This window comes from Trachemys scripta, chromosome 7 (assembly GCF_013100865.1).
Source record: "Trachemys scripta elegans isolate TJP31775 chromosome 7, CAS_Tse_1.0, whole genome shotgun sequence".
Classification (NCBI taxonomy): domain Eukaryota; kingdom Metazoa; phylum Chordata; order Testudines; family Emydidae; genus Trachemys; species Trachemys scripta.
In genome coordinates this window covers 99435387-99447342 of record NC_048304.1, presented here as the reverse complement: position 1 = coordinate 99447342, position 11956 = coordinate 99435387, and positions in this window count along the sequence as shown.

The following is an 11956-nucleotide window of genomic DNA, read 5'->3' as shown; positions in this document are numbered from 1 at the left end:
GTTGCTAGCGATAGGGCAACTAGGAGGGTTATAAATAGGCAGCCTTGTCTGGTTTTCCTTTATAATGGAATTCAGTGTCTTCGTTCTTGCCAGGACTGAAGATTGGGAAGATAGGACCTGAGACTTTTTCTATTGAAGTTAACAGCAAAAGTCCTACTTACGTCAAAAGGAGTAGAACTGAAACCATGGTGTTTGTATTATTTCTATAATATTTCTCTGAAGCCATAGTTTCCAATTGTATATAATAAATAATCCCCCTCTCATTGATTGATTGCCTCTTCTGTATCTAGGGATAAGGCAGCTACTGGGTTCCATCTCTTTTTATGTTTCATACTCTTATAATCTTCGTAGTCCGTTGCTTTTCTCTCAGGAAGGATGAACCCTGCTTGGGCTGAATGTCTCATTGTTAGAATTACTTAATTCACAGCAAACATTGTGATGAATAGTTTATAGTCAGTGATTAACAGTGAAATTGATTAGTAGTTGCTATACAGCTGAGGGTCTTTTCTCAGGCTTTCAATTAGCATTTTAATTTCAAAGACATTTCATGAGCAAAGCCGAAGAAAGCTACACTGGGTGATACCAAATGTGAGGCCAAGCGGTAGCCATAGGAACAAACATTCATGGTGAAAGGGGCCATGAATTCTGTGTAGGCTCTCCCAGTCCTACACAATAGCTGTTATGTCATGTGACATTGGGTTTGAAACAGTATTTAAGTGAATTCAGCTCATGAAAAGTATTAGATTGACAGGTTCTGGAGCCAGAAGTCACTTATTTTGCTCACTGTCCAGAAATAAGTCTCGATCCAGTTCTGGATAGATTACCTCCAGCTGTTAAAAGGTTCTTTAATTTCTGTGCTTATTCCATCCTTTGTCTCTTTGCTGAGACTGCTGTTAAAATTGCTAGTTAATGCCAGTTATGATACTGGGTTTGTTTTGGGGTGTCTAGCCTTTTAAGTAGTTCACTCCCTTGCTAACTCACCAGATAGAGTAATATTTGGTATGGCAGTATATCAAATGTTACCCAGCTATCCAACTAAATTAAGTCCATACATGGATTTCACCTGGTTATCTCTTAGTTATTTCTTCAAAATATTTTTCTTACTTTGTGATGCCTTAATGTGAATCCATACTAACTATAATTAAATCAAAATGTTCTAGGTGTAACTTTATTCTCTCCCTGATGTATTTTTCATACTTGCACTCCAGCTTCATAGTCCTTTAGAACCCTTCTTTAGGTGAATTTCTTACTAATTCAATAAGCCCTTCCCTCCTGTCCTGTCTCCAGTGAGGTTTTCAGTATATCTGAAAGAATTTATCTTATGGCTTTCACACAGGATAGATCCTGTCTAGTCACTGAGGGGATTTGTTTTTTGTTTTTTAGTCAGCTGATGACAGCAGTTTTTTAATTATCTGTTGGGACATCATCCTAACTTCATTCTGAATTTTTTTTCTTCCTCCCCTGAGAAAAGTATGTCTGTTTCTGGCAGCTGTCTCATACCTTCCACTTAGATCAGAGAGAAGATGACATTATTTTGCAGTTGTAATTCCCATCAATAAACTACCCTGTGATTGCTTATTTCCACTGTTTCCAACATTTCACCTAGCATTCCTATTACTTGTTTTTACCTTTCTTTAACTTTCTTTGTTAGCCTAGGATAACAGCATCACACAATTGAGTTGGTGCATATCATTTCTTCCTTTGAAAAACTAACCAAATGAAAATTATGTATCTAAAGAAGCAGAATAAAGTACTGGAAAGCATTAATTCAGCTGCTCAATGTAAGTTTTAATGACATTACAGTCTTCAATATAAACTTCATCCTATTTTCCCCAAAGAATAATAAAATAACCCACTTGCAGTGCTGACAGTGTCTGTTTCTCTAAGCCATATGGTGGCTTATGCTACTAATGCCTGGTTCAACGTTGGCTGTAAGGACAGATGGACCATCTGCTGAGTGTCAATTGGGAATGGTCTTATCCATTAACCATTATCCTCCTGTCCTTCTACTAGAAGAATACTAAAGGCATGATCATGTGAAATGTGATTTTCAGCTCAGGGAGATGTGTTTAAGCAAACTGCTAGTAAATCCCTTTAGCTATCCTATATATGCCCTTGAATTACAGTATTGGTAGTGGGATATGCAGTAATTTGATAACTGACTGATTTAAGTCAATGGTTCATTTTCAATGTGAATTATTATCCATAATCTTTGATCACTCCCATTTTAAGGTTGATTTTTAAATGATATCGTAATGAGTCATCAATAACAAGAGCTCGTTTACAGAGTTGTCATTGTTCTGCTACTATCCTCATTTTTGAAAAACTTTCCATGATAAATTCTTTTTTCGTATAATTAGAACCTTCTGAAAAAATCACCTCTTCAGATGAATTTACCATGCTTGGAAGGTGATTTTTGTGTGTGTATTAAATTTTAGCAAAAATCCCCTCAGCTGTTTTTGAATTGAACGGGGATGAAAACAATAACATTTAAAGTGAATAACAAAAAATCCTCTAGCCACTTCCATAGAAAAGTTAGCACAAAACAGCAGAAGGATGACACTTCAATTGGTATGGACATGGTCCTCAGTGAACACAGTTAATTATATCATTTGGTTTTATGTAGAATTACTTCAATTATCTTGACTCCACCTCTGGCGCTTCCTGCTTCTCTTTGTTATTAGGTCCTCTAAGTCAGTGGTTTTCAAACTTTTTTTCTTACAACCCAGTTGAAGAAAATTGTTGATGCCCGCGACCCAACGGACCTGGGGATGAGGGTTTTCGGGTGTTGGAGGATCTCATGGCTGGGGCAGAGGGTTGGGGTGCAGGATGAGGGCTGTGGGGTGGGGCTGGGAATGAAGAGTTCAGGGTGTGGAAGGATGCTCTGGGCTGGGGCAGGGGGTTGGGGTGCAGGAGGGGGTCAGGGCTCTGGGCTGGGGATGCAGGCACTGGGGTGGGGCCAGGGATGAGGGGTTTGTGGTGCAGGAAGGGGCTCAGGGCTGGGGCAGGGGATTCGGGCATGGGGATGGGGCACGGGGTTACCTCAGGTGGCTCCCAGTCAGCGGCACAGTGGGGGTGCTAAGGCAGGCACCTGTCCTGGCACCATGGACAGTGCTGTGCCCAGGAAGAGGCCAGCAGCAGGTCCGGTTCCTAGGCAGAGGTGCGCAAGCGGCTCCGCGTGTCAGTTGCCTGCAAGCATTAACCCTGCCAGCTCCCATTGGCTGCTCAGGCCGGGGGCAGTGCGTGGAGCCCCGTGGCACCCCTGCCTAGGAGCCGGATCTACTGCTGGCCGCTTCTGGGATGCAGCGCGGTGTCAGAACAGGTAGGAACTAGCTTGCCTTAACCAGGCAGCACCGCCAACGGGACTTTTAACGGCCTGGTCGGTTTGAAAACCACTGTTCTAAGTAGCATGGTGGTGTTTGGATTAGAGTGCCAGTAGTTTAGACAGAAAAGTGATGATTAATAGCCACCTTTATTCATTTTGTATTTCTCTGAGTTCTGTATCTTTTTAGGGATTGCTTATTTTTCTTTGTTTTTTTACCATGTCATATGCTATATAAATCCTGTCCAGAGACTGGCTAGGAAGGGGTTAGTTACCCTTTCTCTCTACAGAAATGAAGTTGCCTACAATGGCTGCAGGATAGCAGGACTAGGGCAGTCGTGTGGAGCTGGGGATTTAGTCTGCTGGTGAGAATCCTGGAGGAAGGATCTTTACAAGGAGGAATGGAAAATTGGCTGGAGCGGGGCTGAGGGGGAAAAGGGGGAATTCCTCTCTCTCTCTGGAGCTTTGTTGAACTTAGCCACACATATGTATTTGACTTGGCTAAAGCAAACCATGCCTTGTACCTTTCCTGGCCTTTGGTGAGAGAAGCTGTGTTGTATTCATGTTTGGCCTTTAAAGGGTCAGGACATTTTTCACAAATTGCTTTTGTTTTAAAATAAATCGCACCACAAATGTGTTTAAAATCCACCTCGGGGTGCAGAGTTATTGCCTGCTCTAGCTGACATACCACACAAAGTTTTCAATGTTAATGTCTTTCCTGAAACTGACCAATAAAAGAAACCCCCCAAAAAACAACCCTTACAACTCGCAGAACTTAAAGAATGAAAGTCTTTAGAACATGCTGCAAGAGCAGATAAAGCTCACCATCTCTTGATCTAATATACAACCATAATAACTCCTGGTGCCACAACAGACTACAAGAATTCCATCTCCTTTATGCCCTGGAGTGACTGGAAGTCAACATGATACTGTACTACTGCTTTTTTCATGGTGTAGGTGCTGACCAGCAATTGAGATAGTGCTCACTGACTGTACTTTCAAAATAGGTACAGTTACTGAGATCCCAGCAATCATAGCAGGGGTCAAAGTAACTACTATGGACGTAGTCATGTATCTCTAAGTTTTCACAAAAATATGATTACAGTTCAATCAATTTGTAATATCTTTATTTTTTCAAGTTTAATATATAGTTAGTTGTTTAGCCTCTACAGCACTTACAAACATTTCACAATTTTCTGTTGCATTTTACTATTATTCATTTATTTAGGTCTCAGTTCAGCCCCTCTCACTCCTGTTGAGTACTAGCTTCATTGAAATTCGAATCTCGAGCTTACTTATTATGTGTTAATCCTGAATATTGTGCTTGTTATTGTACAAGATATGATCCCTGCCCTGAGTAGCTTACAATCAAACAAATTAAACATCAGTCACAAAATGCATTGGCAAACCTAAGGAAAGGATCTGTTTTACAGCACATCCTTAATCATACCCCATGCTTTGTTGCAAAAAATGCTATTAACAGAAAGGAAACGAATGTGCAGACGTAATTTCCCATAGCATGTCACCCTCCCACCCCTTCTGCTCCAAAAGTATGTTAGCCTTGATGCCAGCTGTATTTGTTTTTGTTTTTTTACCAATCTCTCAATGTGTTTTTCTGTGCCATCCATTACAGATGGAGCCCCACTCCCTACTTTGGCCACCAAGTCACTATTGTCTCCTCAGTTAAATCCTTCTCAAAATCTTATCTCTTCAGGGATCCCTAAAGTACTATGTATTTATATTAATTGCTTATGCATCACTTCCCCACAAATAGCCTTGAACCACAGAGTTAGGAGGCCTCTGCTCCCTTCCTGATCTGCAAGGTTACAAAACCTAGTGGAGATGAGTTCTAGAAAATTCTGCTAGATTCATCTCAGTGAGTTTTTGCTCCTTTAGTCTCTGATAAGGGGGCCATCTAGCTCCCATATACTATTAGGAAGTTCAGTCAATTGTGCCACGTCAACATCTCTAAGGAAATATTCACCCCACTCACAATGCTTCACCCTTTACCAATGTGCTCTCTAAGCTGACCACTCATGACATCTCCCAAAGCATCACCCAGCTTATATCAAAGACAGAGATGGATACTAGGCCTAAGCAACACATATATAGCATAATATGTATACAAGAGAAAGAAGACTTGCCTGTAATCCACTTATACAATGCTGTTTCATCAACTTACAAGCTTTATTATTCTAACATCCAATGGGTAACAAAGAACCAAAACCAAACACACTATAATAGTGACCTAAGGGTGGATCATCATTGCAATCAGTCAGACTCATAGTTCCTCCAACTGTCATTGTCTTAACCATACCGCCACACATGCCAGATTCAGGAAAGAACATCTAATATTTGAGACAGGAAAGTGTCATACACAATGTTTGACATGGTTAACAGCCTTTTAGGCTAATATGACTGCTCAGCAATGTTTGCATTTTCAAGGAATGATCTACTAAATACATTTTAGTGTGTATTTTTGAATGTGTTCGTGCTTGGCAATGGCTTTTTTACTTAGGATGCAAGGATGTATTTTTCAATGGTTTAGCATGAACTTGATGGGTGAAGGAAAACATATCCTCCACGAAGTAGCCACTGGATGTTCTCAATGGCTGTACAGTAGCAAATGTGTAGCTATATTTATATATCACTAGTGGTTCTACATCATAGGAGCTACTGTACATTAAAAAATTATCCTATCTCAAATTCTGAAATTTTGAAAGGTTTAAATAAGCCATAAAATGTTTGACACTTCATTCTCCTTAACTTATCTAAGATTTTGTTAACATTTCCATTCCATCCCTTTCTCCAAATGGTTGTCTGACAACCATCCATTCAACATAGGGCTGATCTTCTCAACAATAATTGGCTCCTTCTCCTGAGTCTTTACCTTACATCATGTCATGTTTCCCATTTTTATATCACCCCATGTTTCCCTCTTATTTTTCATGAAAATTCCACTACACTTGTACCATTGCCAGTCCCGACTTACACTTGTCAACATTTGAAAAGGTTAAAAGAAAATAAAGGAAGTACGTTAGAATTGCAAACACTTATGCATATGCTTAATTTTACACATTGTGAGTAATCCCATTGAAGTTAATGGTATTATGGTGTGTAGAATTAAGCACATGCATAAGTGTTTGCAGAATCAAACAGTGATTTCCACATTAAAATATGCTTAGTATAGAAGACTTTTTTTCTTGATGCCAGACCATCAGACTCAAACTGGCAGCTGAATTATGTTCTTTCTGGCTTGTACATTATCTCCAGTAATAAATATTCCACTGTCACAAATCTGCCCTGGGTTACACCTGTGCAATCCGACTGAATTTTTTTTTTCTTTTTTTTTCTTTTTTTACATCTTTACATTGTTTTAAATGGGACTGCACAGATGTAATGTCAAGGCACAATTTGGGTTGATAATTGGAACTTAGTTAACCTTTCCTTTGATGAAGCACAAACCAGAGGAGAATCTAATTAATTCTCCCATAGTTTACTGGTTCTGCAGTGCTGATAGATTTAAAGTAGTAAAAACTTATTTTTGTTGCTACAGCAAGTTTATAGGTCTCCACATAAAAACAGGTACTAGATCTGTCAAATAAAGTGTGCCATTTTTACAGTCACTTTAATATTTTCCTTTTGCTTTAGTTATTTTGTTAATTACTTTTGTGGATAAAAAAATTGATTGTATACTGCATGAAGAAGTCCACAATATAGCTTCAAAATTTTACATTACATTATCTTTCAATTTTCTTCCAGTGAGAAAACAGCAAGTGGATGCAGCCATTTCTAACTGGTTTTAACTGATAGCTATCTAATACAACCTACTAAATCTCATGAAATAGAAACACCCAAACAGTTTGGACTATCATTACATGCTGGAAAGAGCATCTCTTTTGTAGTAAATACTTGTGTTTGTTTTCTACACTGCTTCCATACATTTATTCTATAACTGAAGCTAAGAAGAAAATCTTCAGAATTTAAATTCTAGAAAGTCCTCCAGAAGCTGGCACATGTAGTGCCAAACTGAACTGGATACAATTTGTATTGTAAGCAACCATACAAAAAGAAGGGGAAATAAGAAAGAAAGATGAGGAAATGTGTTTCTCATCAAAATGTTATATTTGCATTTGTTAGTGTGTCAAGACCTTTTAAATCAAGAAGTGTGAGTTTTGATATGAAAATATGACCAATTTATAGAAGTAATTCAACTAATTCCAGTTGGATAAGATACAGATGCCAATATTGGGATTTGTATAGCTGATTTAATTGTTTTACCTTTGCATTTCATGCTTACAATATTGTTTAATCCTAAATGTACAATTTAATTCTACTTAAACATATGTTGTCTTTAAATATTTTATTTACTTAGAATGACACATAATAATATAACCACTTTCTATCTGAGATGTTACTGAACTCTAAATAAGAAATTGTTGGATTAAAGTTTAATGGAATGTACTATGCAGGCATCTATAAAAATGCCTTAAATTAAATGCCTGACTATACAGACCTAATGTTCCAGGTAAGCTTAGGAATTCAAATGCTGCTACTGGTGTGGATATGCATGGTAATATTTGATGCACTGGTTAGGAGTTTAGAATGTAAAGGCAGGCATATTTGAAACTGGCTTGAATACATTTATTTTTTGTTTACTTGGGCCATGGTTTTGCATGTTGTATATATGTCTAGAATTCAGTTCCCCTTCTCACCATCCCCAAATTAAATATTCTTAAACCCCATTTTAAAAAAAGCTAAATGTACAGGACAAAGAAGCATGTAAATAAGTGATGATACTTATGGAGATGTTAATGTTTATATGTAAAAAAAAATGTTGTGTACATAGAAAAGAAAAAATGGCTCAATTAATGTTTTTAAAATATTTCTTTTACACAGATGTTGCATTCACATATGTGCTACATATTTTAAACACAGATTTTATTTCACTGTCAACTTTAAATCATTTTGGGCCTGATTCTACCAACTTAACATATGTTGAATAACACTTTGTTCCAATTGCAGTGTCATATCCTGTGATTGTTGCTATCTTTTTCTTTTATGGGTCTTGTGCACCTTTTTAAAATCTGATCCTAAAAATATAGGATTACAGGGTGGGGCATTAGCCTAAATCTAAGTTTTTGTAATAAAGTTTTTTTTTCATATAGATTTAATATAAAAATGAAAAACTTGGAAATTAAAAGATAAGGCTAGTTTGCACAACCATTACTTACACTGGTGAGCATTTACTACTTACACAAGTAAGTCTCATTGGGCTATTCCAGTGAATAAGTTTTCACCAATGTTAGTAAGGGTTGAACAATCTAAACCATCATTTCTATGTGTTTTCTTAGCATACCCCAAATCTTGCATGTTACTTTCAAATTATTACAAGATTGAGGGCCAGATAAAAAGAAGTATAACATTAGGTTGGTTATTAATATATTATGATAGGTAAGTTTTGCCTATGAGAATTTGAAAATTATGTGTAAATGCATTGACTCATAATAGCAGAGATTCTGAAGAGACACTGAAGTAGTCGTAAATGTTCACTGTCTAGATAACACTAATTATATTGATTGATTAGACAGCATGCGCATAGCAACACAAATGTTTTTGATTGTCTAAACTAAAATCCATTTGAATTGCAGCTTAATTTGTTGACACCTGTATTTTGTGTATTTCAGGCCTATACCTATTGTTCAAGCTGTTGAAGGACTGTGGCTGTTATTTAAAGTGTTCAACTCTAGTAATATCTGTAGCCTTCAGTATATCCTTGAGTGCCTTACACAGCTTGTTAACACAAACACTTATAGTTAAGACAAACAATATACCTGAGAGTCATTCTTGGTGGATTGATGCCAAATTGCTTTGCATCTATAATGCTACCATTAAAACCTTACAATAGGTAGTGTGTTTTAGCACAGTAATGGATTTAGTTTAGACTCAGGAAATCATATTGTGAATATGTGTATTAAACCATGTATTTATTTATTGTACATTTTATAAAAAGATCTATTGTAAATTTATGGAAAATATAAATTATATAAAATGTTTTCTCCTATGGCAAACATGCCGTGAGTTATTTGTGTTCTCTAATGTAATCTCTTAATAACCATATCCTAAATATGTAATGTTTGGTTCAGTGCTGAAATGGTAATTGACAGGCCTAAAATAGGACTGTATGTTGATCAACTACAAAATTTTACACATATTTTTGTATTGTGATTCATATGATATATATCGAAAGACTTTCTATTCATTTGTAAAATACATAAATTATTGTAAACTTTTAATAAAAAAGTCTGTTTTAAACCTTCAAAATAGAAAATGTGTTTTGTTATTCTTGTGGTGGTGAGAAGGAAGACTTTGAATCTGTTATATTAACTGTAGCAATACTTACTCTACTGCAATATTGTGAAATTATCACCTGAGTCTCCCCCATGGCTACATCATACATAAAGAATGATTCTACAAATCCATAAGTATGTGAATAACCTTACTCCCATTGACTTCCATAAGACTGCTCACATGGGTGAAAGTTAAACACATGCTTACATGTTTGCAGGATTGGGCCCTAAAAGCCTGATCCAAAGCCCATTGAAATCAGTGGGAGTCTTTCCATTGAATTCAATGAGTGTTGGATCAGGTCCTAAGCTTGCAGCTCTATATGATGACCTAATTCTATTCAACCTTAGAAAGGACAATGCCTTTCAAAAACTACAAACCTACCTCAACTCGTATAAGCTAGAGAATATTCTATGAAATTTGGTATTGCCATATGGCTAAGATCAGATGACATCTAGAGATAATTTAGTGCTTGTCTTTCTGAAATCCTTAATGGTTTAGAAATTATTCATAAATTTTCCCAAAATTTAAATATTATTCCCATTAGGAAAGAACGTTGAAATAAATTACCAACACAAACTCTATCCTGGCATATGTAAATATTATTCTTTTGGCTAGAATAATAATGCAAGAGAGGAGAGGGGTTTTTTATTGAGGAAAAACAGAACTATTCACTGGAAAGAATAAAGAGACTGAAAATTAAAAGCTCAGTACCTAGAGAAGCCTGTAAATTTCACTCCATTAAAAATTGGTGGCTTCTTCACAGTTGATAGTTTACATCAGGAAATACTAAGTTTCAGAAGTGGCATTTAGTGTTTATCACTGTAAAAGAATCATGCTGAATGTTTAACGGGCATGATAGATTCACCATTGCATTGCTCTTCGCAGATTTCTAGAACCAAAAAAAGGTGAAAAGGCCTTTCAGCTATTGACTCCCAGCGTTAGAAAACTACAGGCACTGTCCACCCTCCTCGCTATTACTTAAAGAAGCTTATACTGTACTCCGCTTCACTTTCAGTGCAGCTCAAAGACACATGCACTGTGGTGTGGATTGGGGTGACACCAAATGCTCTGCATACATTTACCAGAGGCCAGTTGGTTTCCTTCGAGGGAGGGAAAAATCACACTGAAAGTAGATTTAATCGGCTGAAACGTGGCAGGCAGAGGCTAAGGGAAGCGGTGACACTGTGGACACGGTTATGGAAAGGGGAGGTGATTGTGAAAGATTCAGCTTTTAGTAAAGCCACTCTATCAGCAAGTTGTCACAAAGGTGCTTTCTAGCGGCTCTTTCCCTAGCAGATCAAAGTCCTAGGTGGCCTCCCCCTGGGATGTCGTCCTCATGAATTCCAGTGGCGCGGATGCTTTCAGCACCACCGCCTTGGACAGCTCCTTGTCTGTCGGGCTCACAGGAGAGCCCACAGGCGTTACCTGGCTAACGAATCACCGGCCGGGCTTCCACACGCGACACGTTGGAGCCAAGGGGACCAGGCTGAGCCCCTGCTCTCTCTGCCATTCCTCCCCCAGCGCTGCGTGTGCCGCCCTCCCGCGGGCACCGCTCACTGCCCGGTCCCCGGCCGTCCCAGGCGGGCTCCTTCGCCCGCAGCCATGGCAGAGCAGAGGCAGCAGCAGCAGGAGCGGAGGGAGCCCGACCTGCCCGCGTACTTCGCGGCCCTGGGCTCGGGCAGCCCCAAGCCCAGGCAGAAATTCGGGGGCATGTTCTGCAGCGTGGAAGGAGCCTTTGAAAACAAAACGCTGGACTTGGACGCGCTGAGCGGCGGCAGGAGAGGCGCCCAGACCCCGGAGCGAGGGGCGCTCCGCCAGCGCGCCAGCGACTCCCAAGGGCAGAGCGAGAGCGGCGAGGCGCCGGGGAGCCGCAGCGCCCCTGCCCTCACCCCAGCCGGAGCGGAGCCTTCCCCGCCCGCTGCTGGGGCAGCAGGAGACGCGCCCGATGGCTACGCTCAGGTAACCGGGAAGCGGCTGCGCTCTGTGCGCAGAGGCGGCGGCCCGCGCAGCGAGCACATCGCACGGGGAAGCAGCACTTTAGTTTGCAAAACTTTATAGTCAGCGTTACCCCGCGCGCCAGCAATTCAGCCATGGGGGGGGGGGAGTCTGTAGGGGGCTCCGCGTGGGCCTCAAAGTCAATGGGAGCGTTACCATTGGCTTCGGCGTGCGCTGGGCAAAGCCCGCTGCCCTACTGGCCGGGACCAGCTGCAGGTTGGGACATCCCAGCTGCAAGCCGCTGCCCAGCCTGGCCTGTGATGTTACAGGAAACGGGGATCCAGGCAG